This window comes from Silene latifolia, chromosome 11 (genome assembly GCF_048544455.1).
Source record: "Silene latifolia isolate original U9 population chromosome 11, ASM4854445v1, whole genome shotgun sequence".
Taxonomy (NCBI): Eukaryota; Viridiplantae; Streptophyta; class Magnoliopsida; order Caryophyllales; family Caryophyllaceae; genus Silene; species Silene latifolia.
Window position 1 is genome coordinate 14,411,978 of NC_133536.1, and position 8,190 is coordinate 14,420,167.

Genomic DNA, 8,190 nt, shown 5'->3' on the forward strand with positions numbered 1-8,190 from the left:
TTCGAATGAGGGAGGTAAGTTGAAGTCACCGGCTATCAAACCACCTCAAAAGAGTTGGACAAGAATGTCCAATAGAGGCCATGAAGTCAGCAACCTTGTTGGCTTCACGAAAGCAATGTTTAACTATCACTTCATCGAAAAAATGAAGGTCTAATTTCACATCCTTGATAATACTAGAGATCTCCCAAGGAATTTGCCAAGTACCTCGAATCGAGTTAATAACACATAAATTATCACCCTTCACAATTAACTTTGAAATTCCTAAATATTTAGCTGCTAAAATGCCTTCTTTTAAAGCGAGAGCTTCCGCAACAAGGATATTATTGGATCCAGACTTTTTTGCTCTCAACAAAACGACTTTACCATTGTGATCTCTTATAGAGTAACCTAAAGCAGCTTTATTACCTTCTATTCTCGATCCGTCAAAATTTAGCTTTAGGTAGTCGTTTCTAGGTTTTTCCCACCAAATTTCTTCCTTACTAGAGTTGTTTCTAGCCGACTCATCTATCTCGGGATTGTTGAGATCCTTAAATCTAGTCACATTCCAGGTCTTAGTGCTATTGGTACATAAAGTAATAAGTTTGCTGATACTTAAATTAACATTATTAAAGATAATATCATTTCTATGAAACCATGCATTCCACCAAATAAAAATAATCTTAATGAAATCATCTATTGGAATTAACTCTTTGAGATAAATAAGTTTCGTTAGAAAACTTTGACTTGTAATATTATCATATTTTGACTGTTCCGGGTGTAATTCCGGAGCAGGATTATGGCCACTTGAACTTGTAGAATGATGTCGTTGCTTGTCTCTTCCTTTCACTCTCTCCTGTAAAGATGAACAAACTGAGGGCTCGGCTTGGTACCGAGCGTACTCACTCCGACGCTCAAGTCAGTAAACTTAGAGAGATAAGTTGTATGTTAACTTGGCAAAGTATATTGTAGAGAGATAAGGGAGTTTATACCAGATTAAGATGATTTTCGGATCCTTTTCTCAATGAGAGAAGTGGAGTATTTATAGACTTTCACCTTTTGTCACGTAGTGGCCAAGTGGCTAGCAGGTGGAAAGACTATCTTACCCTCGGCCGAGGGACCCATGCCGGGCCGGCAGGCCTGGTTGACTCCATGCCGAGGGGACTGGATGTGAGTACACGGATATGCCTCTCGGCCGGCTAGTTGCCGAGCCGAGACCCAAGTGACAGGCCGACAGGCTGCGTCGGTTAGGTTGTTAATACGTTGACTTCCTGTCTTTAAGCTTTGACCTTGCTCAATATGTTGACTCGGTCAGCGGGTGCAGAATATGCCCCATCAATTTGCCCCCAGCGTAGTCTATGCCGTGGTATGGACCTTCGATGAGTGTTGAGCGTATTCTGCGCATGTCGATCTTCTTCCTCGGCTTGGTTCTGTTCAGGCCGTACCATATCCCCCCTCCACATGGTTGTGTAATGGACATCGAATGTGGAAAAGAAAATGGCGCTGGCCGAGACCAAGGTTGAGAATGCCGTGTGCTTTTGATTGTCCCCGGCCGGTGCTGCCAAGCTTGGTTGATCAGTTGGCCGTTTGCAAGTAGATACCAAGGAGCGTGTCGAAGAATATATGTCGATTGACATTCCGTGACTACATGCTTGACACGTGGCTCGGTGCTGATTGGTGGACGCTTCATGGGCTTTACTCTGATTGGTCCACCGAATGGGCTTTGCTCTATAAATAGAGCAGTATGCCCCTCATTTTGACCTACAAACTTCTTTTTCTCAAAAAATTTCCTCTCTCTAGTTTTTCCGAAGAAACCTCTCTCTAGTTTTCGAAGCGTTACTCGGCGTAACACTTTCTTCCAAGGTAAACGAACAAATTCTTCCCCAACTTTTATTTGTTAATTAATTATTGCCACCATGTCTGCTGCGATGCTCGCCCAAGACTTACTCTCGGGGCGAACCGCCGCATCCTGATGAACAGGAGCCACTGGTTGTCACCCCGATAGGGTTCGGGGGGCGCTTGTCGCCTTCTCCTGAAATTGATGAGAAATTTTTGGAGGATTTTGATGATGATAAGGAGGAAAGGACTCATTCTGAGTAGAGCGGCCGCATTTCCTGTGGCACGGCGAAGCCTGCTCGATTAAACCCGATCGTGTCTGGACGAACAAGTTCGCTAGTGTCTCCGGGCCTGAACTTTTTGAAGACCATTACTCCTTCGGCAGGGGGTATAAAATCATTGTCCCTGAGGGTGATCAGGCAGTCTGTTGCCCTCCCGGAAGGTCAGACGGCGTCTACATCAGACATCTGGAGTATGGGCTCCGATTTCCTCTTAATGAACACGTCGCGACCATAATCAAAGCCATGAATGTCGCCGTGGCACAACTGCATCCGTTGGCCATTAGGACGATTATTGGCTTCGTATGACTTTGTCTTTTTAAAGGGGAGGCCCCAACGGTGAACCTTTTCCGCCGGCTTCACCATCTTCTATGACTACCCTAGGCGGCTCGGGGTGGTACAGCGTGCATACCGAGCCGGGTTATGTCACCGTCTCTAAGCTGACGTCTTGCAAAGACTGGAAGGGGAGGTGGGTATATGTCGAGGTTCCGGAGGACTATCCACTGCCCCGGTCCTTCCAGCGCCGCGTCAATTTGCCGTGTGAGAGTCAGGGGGAGCATGACAGATATGTCTCCCGTAATAAGATTAAGATGGACGCCAAGAAGGTCTATCTTAAGGACGACGAAGTGCGGGCCATGAGCCTGTTCGAGGCTGAGAGGGATGGCACACCGAAAGGATGGATGCCTCCGACGCAGATCATCCTTCAAGACGGGCCGCTTTGTCACGTCGGCCTCATACCGGCCCTTATTCAGGGTGAGTGGGGTCGGTGTGAGGCCCACCTTTGCTTTTTATGCTTCTGTATTTGAGCCTTGGTTTACTTCTTTTGCTTAACTGTTGATTTTGTTTCTTGCAGATCGATTTGGCCGGGATCTCTCCGTCTCCATTCTAAACAAGTTGGGACTTGACCAGGACGGGAGAGTTGTTGAGCTGCACCTTAAAGCCGCGCCGCATGATCGCAGACCGGCCCCTCACGAACTCATGGAGCAGGCGTTGAAGGCAATGGATGTGGGGGCGACTCAAGCGAAGATTGGCGGTAACGTGCCGAGCCGGAGACCAAAAGCAACGTCTACGGCGGCCACGACGTCAACTCCAACTCAATCTTCAATCCCCGCAGTCCAAGAGGATAAGGTGGTCGTCAATGTTGACGAGGACGTCACCGTTCTGGATGGTCCTCCTTCTTCACATAAGAGGAAAGAGGCAACGCCTGCTGCTGCTGTCACCGAGGCAGGGAAAGAGAAGAGGTTAGCCGGCCCTCTACCCAAGAAGGCCAAGACTGGTACGGATCTAACCCATGGCTCGGACTTAGCAGGTTCCTTATGCATTCCTGATGACAGGCTTTCTGATATGTCGATGAATGTTGACATGGACGCTTTGTCTGGGTTTTTTATAGATCATTCGTCGCCAGCTGTTGTTCTCACCGAACGACAATTGGAGAAGCAGCCTGTGCAGACGGGCGATAAAAAAGTCGCCGCCGACGCCGCCGACACCTCGTCCAGGAAGGCCACCCCCGCTCAGCTCAGGGAGGAAAGCATAAGTTTGGCCAAAAGGCTGGTGAAGTGGGCTGAACTAGCCGGCACTCATCTTATCGAGCAAGAGAAGTCCGTGGCTCAATCTGCCCCTGCGCTCAAACGGCTTAGGCTTGAGCTTTCCGCTTCTAAGGCGGAGGCCGAGAAGACGAAGAAGGACTTCCTGGCCTCCATGAAGGACTTCCTTGCTGAGAGAAAGCTTAAGGAAGAAGCTGAGAAGGCGGTCCTGGCCGAGAGAGCCAAGGTTGAGGCTGCGTTGGCTGATGCCGCTAAGCTGCGGGAGGAGAGAAACAAATTTTAGGGCGGCTATAAGGCCATGGTTGAGCAGAGGGAGAGATGGAAGTCCCTGCATTCGGCCGAGGCGAAGGAGCACAAGGGCACAAAGGCTATCCTTGCTCAGAGGGAGAAGGATATTGAGATGCTGAAAACCGTCATCATCCCTGACATATGTGCCCGGTACCGGGACCAAGCTGAAGATGCTACCAGGGATGCGATTAAAGAGCTCCTTCTTGAAGGCACCTTCCCGTGGCAAGATTTTGACAGGCTTCTGGATGAGAAGGCGGCTGCTGCGGAGGCCAAGGCCATGGCCGAGGCGAAGGCGGCGAAGGCTGCTCAGGAAGCTGCGGCCAAGGCGGTCCAAGATGATAAGGTGAAGGAGGCCATAGAGGAGGCTGAGAAGGCAAAGGCAATTGAAGCTGCCAAGTCGTCCTCTGGGCCGCCCACCGTTGGTGATGCTGCTACTGCTGCTGGTGGCGAGCAGCAACAAGCATAGGGAGACGGGCGGTCGTCACCAGATTCACCCGGCCCTTCGGACAGCTTCAGCTGTTCGGGGCCAACTATTGAGCCTTTCCTCCCTGCCATCCTTTTGGCGCTTCAAGTCTTAATGTTTGTAATCTTTTGTTGTTCCTTCTTTTTTGTTAAACTTTGGTAGGTTGTGTTTAGGCTATCCCTATGGGGACGGCCGTCGACTTTGTATTGTCTCACCTGTAAACATTTTCAATAAAGTTTGTTTTAATTGCCCTCGGCTTGGCCGAGGCTTTCATCTCATCCTCCATGCAGTTGTCTTCTTACGTTTTTAACATATTGAGCGCTTTTTTTCGTTTTACCTTCGGCTTGGCCGAGGCAGTTAGATTGCGTATCTCAACTGTACTTAAACGTTTTTAAACATGTTGGCATGTCGGTCGCTTCCTCCTCCACTCCCGGTCTGGCCGAGGCGGTCGGATTTGCGCTTCCCAACTGCTGTTGTAAACATGTTAGTGTATCGGTCGTTTCCCCGTCGCTCCCAGCTTTGGCCGAGGTAATCGAGGTCACGGCTCGACAGCGTTCGTATCTATAGACATGTTGATTGCTTCCTCTGCCACTCCCGGATTGGCCGGGGCAGTCAGATTTGCGTTCTCAACTGTACTTATACGTTCTTAAGCATGTTGGTAGCTTTCACGAGTATCAACTGCTGTAGTGACTGCCCGGCTTTGGCCGTGGCGTCTACTTTGGGCATGTTGGTCGCTTTCGCGAGTATCAACTGCGTTTGTAGTGATTGCCCGGCTTTGGCCGCGACGTCTACTTTTGGTACGACTTCGGAGGGGGCAAGCATTTTGATGGAAAACTTGGATCACTTTTCATAAGATATAATCACGCGTTGGGGTGCCCACAACGGTCTCGGACACCTCCGTCGTTACACGAAATATTTCCTAAGGTTGTCTGTGTTCCAATGGCTCATTAGACGCACACCCTCCATGTCTGTCAGCCGGTATGTCCCCGGCCTCATTTCTTCAACCACTTCGTAGGGTCCCTCCCAGTTGGCCGTCATCTTACCATGGATGTTTCCTTTATTGGTTGCGGCCGACTTTCTCAGGACTAGATCTCCTACTTTCAAGTCCCTTTTGTGGACCCTACGGTTGTAGGCTCTTCTCATTCGGTTTTGATATACAGCCAAGTTGAGCCGCGCCGTATCTCGACTTTCTTCGACCAGGTCTAGGGAGGCTCTCAGGCCTTCTTCATTTTCGACTGGGTTAAAGGTTTGCGTTCTGAATGTCGGCACCGCTGCTTCAATTGGCAGGACGGCCTCAGACCCATAGACTAGGTGGAATGGACTGTACCCCGTTGCTTCTTTCTCCGTGGTTCGAAGGGACCACAGGACGCCGGGTAGTTCATCAGCACACCTTCCCTTTAGATCTCCAACCTTCTTCTTCAACCCGTTCAGTATTGTTTTATTAGCTGCCTCCGCCTGCCCGTTGCTCTGAGGGTGGCAGACGGAGGAGTATGCAAATTTGATACCGAGCTCTTCCAACCAATTCATCACCATGTCGCTCCAAAACTCTCGGCCGTGGTCAAATACAATGACTTGGGGTAGCCCAAAATGAGTTATGATGTTCTCCCAAATCACCTTTCTTACGGCCGCCGTGGTCTTGGCAGGTACCGCAACAGCTTCGACCCATTTGGTGAAGTAGTCAACGGCGACAATCAGGTATTTCCTTCCTCCGGAGGCCATCGGAAATGGTCCCAGTAAATCCATCCCCCATTGTGCAAATGGTAGGCGACTAAGTACTGGTTGCAGGTCTCGGGAAGGTGCATGTATTACCGGAGCATGCATCTGACAATTCTTGCACTTCTTGGTTTTTGTCCTGGAATCTTTCAGCATGGTAGGCCAGAAGTAGCCGGCTCGGAGAGCTTTGTGGGCTAGCGTTCTTGCCCCCATGTGGTGTCCGCAGATGCCTTCGTGAATCTCTGTCAGTATAAGCTCCGCGTCGGCTGGGCCGACACATTTCAAGAGTGGTCTTATTACGGACCTTCTGTATAATTCTCTTTCGAACACTAAGTATCTTGCGGCGATCCTTCTTATCTTCTGAGACAGACTGCGGTCCTCCGACAGCTCTTTTGTCAGCTTGTATCTCATTATCGGAGTCATCCACGTCGTCTCGGCTTCGATGTCGCCCACCATGTCGACGGTCTCAGTGATGCTTTTAGCATTTCTGATATCCACCAGCACGGTTCGACTGACATTCTTGATGCTTGAACTGGCAAGTTTTGAGAGAGCGTCGGCTCGGTTGTTCTCAGACCTGGGGATGCATTGGATTTGGAAAGATTTCAATTTTGAGGTGTCTGCTTTTACCCTTTCCAGGTACCTTACCATCCCGTCGTCTCGAGTCTCATACTCTCCTCGGATTTGATTAGTTACTAAGAGCGAGTCTGTTTTCAACACAATATGCTCCGCCCCGGCAGCTCTAGCTAACTCGACTCCAGTTATCACCGCCTCGTATTCGGATTCGTTATTTGAGGCCGAGAAGGTAAACTTCAAGGCGTACTCAAACTCGTTTCCGTTTGGGCTGATGATAAGGATGCCGGCTCCTGAGCTGTTCGCCGTGGAGGACCCGTCGGTATACACTTCCCACACGCCGGGATGTGATTCTTCTTGATACGTGCACTCGGCCAGGAAGTCTGCAAGCGCTTGCCCCTTTATCGAAGGCCTCGACTTGTACTGAATGCCAAAGCCGGAGAGCTCCACTGCCCATTTGATAAGTCTGCCGGATTGTTCGAATTTTTCTAATGTTTTCTCCAATGGCTGGTCAGTTAAGACCGTCACGGGATGTGCGTCGAAGTAGGGTTTCAACTTCCTTGTGGCAACGACGACGGCGAGGGCTGCCTTTTCGATTAGTGGGTAATTTCTTTCGGCGGCCAGCAGTGTATGGCTGATAAAGTAAATTGGGTATTGCTTGTTTTCTTCTCTGACGATTACGACACTGACCGTGGCCGAGGTAACCGCTAAGTATAGATATAACGTCTCCCCGGCGTCGGCCGGGACGGGCCTCGGTAGTGTCGAAGGTGGGCTTTCAGTTGCCTGAAAGCTGTGCTCTGTTCCTCCCCCCAGCTAAAGTTTTTATTCCCCTTCAGCACTTTAAAGAACGGAGTGCTTTTGTTGGCCGACCGAGAGTTGAAGCGGGCAAGAGCCGCCATCCTGCCGGTCAGCGTCATAACCTCTTTTCGATTCCTCGGCTCCGGTAGGTCTAGTATTGCTTGGACTTTCTTTGGATTGGCATCAATTCCACTGGCGCTGACAAGCACGCCGATGAACTTGCCGGCCGGACACCGAAGTTGCACTTCTTTGGGTTAAGCTTCATTTTATATTTCCTTAGTGAAGAAAACGTCTCGTCTAGATCGGCTAAGTGCTCGTCATCGGACTTGCTTTTTACAATAGCATCGTCGACGTAAGCCTCGATGTTTCGCCCTTTTTGATCTTGGAACACTTTGTCCACCAGCCTAGTGTAAGTTGCGCCAGCGTTCTTCAAACCGAACGACATCATTTTATACATGAATGTGCAGTGTCTGGTGATGAATGCGCACTTAGGCATGTCTTCCTCGGCCATGAATGTAACACACCGGTTTATAAAAGAAGTCTTCGTCAAGACATTCCCTCATAAAACGGACTGTTACCATCTCGGTTTCCCGATGTAGTGAATAACAAATTAAACTCCAAGGCAATTTATATAATATTTTAACTTAATTATTACAAATTCTCTTTTCAAATTAAATTACAAGAACTGACGTAAATAAAAGTGAAGTCTTCTAGATGATGATCT